The following is a 454-nucleotide window of genomic DNA, read 5'->3' as shown; positions in this document are numbered from 1 at the left end:
CACAGGTGAGTGAGGGGCTTACACAATTGAAGCAGCAACCTTTGTCCCTATCCTTTCTCATATACCTTCTGAGTGTATGTGTGTGCACGTTTGCGTCTCCAGTTGCGTCAGCGCTGTCAGTTTCTGCGCCAGCAACAAGCCCCTCCCACCTCTCCAGGCCCCGCCCCCTTCCTGTCCATCAGTATAAAAGATCCTCCCCCCTCTCTCTCTCATCCACAGACTGAACACCGGAGCAAAGCTGTACATCTCCACACCATTCTCTCCCGGGTCAGCACTGACATCTGAAGGTAAGAAGAACCACTTCATTTTGCCAGTGGGTTCCTTATACTTTTTTTTTTTTACTTTTTTTTTCTTTTCTTTTTTTGCAACAGGATACATGACAAATGTTTTCAGCAAAATAGCTTTTTTCTTACAACACATCCAGGGAGTGGATAATTCATCTGAAAGAGTTGGA

At 45.8% G+C, this 454-nt stretch overlaps 1 protein-coding gene across 1 annotated transcript in view; it reads left to right on the top strand.

The window, feature by feature from the left end:
* Positions 1–224: 224 nt before the first annotated feature.
* Positions 225–454, top strand: part of LOC139651920 (cholecystokinin-like) — a 4,921-nt gene continuing 4,691 nt past the window's right edge. The window contains exon 1 of the mRNA XM_071528813.1: positions 225–287. The gene's annotated coding sequence lies outside the window, so the exon portion shown is untranslated. The remainder of the gene's footprint in view (positions 288–454) is intronic.

The sequence above is a fragment of the Centroberyx affinis genome, unplaced genomic scaffold (assembly GCF_046629955.1).
Source record: "Centroberyx affinis isolate AG114_WGS23_722 - 3 ecotype Tasmania unplaced genomic scaffold, CSIRO-AGI_Caff_v1 ptg001727l_1, whole genome shotgun sequence".
NCBI classification, from domain to species: Eukaryota; Metazoa; Chordata; class Actinopteri; order Beryciformes; family Berycidae; genus Centroberyx; species Centroberyx affinis.
This window is presented reverse-complemented; position numbering and strand designations above follow the sequence as displayed.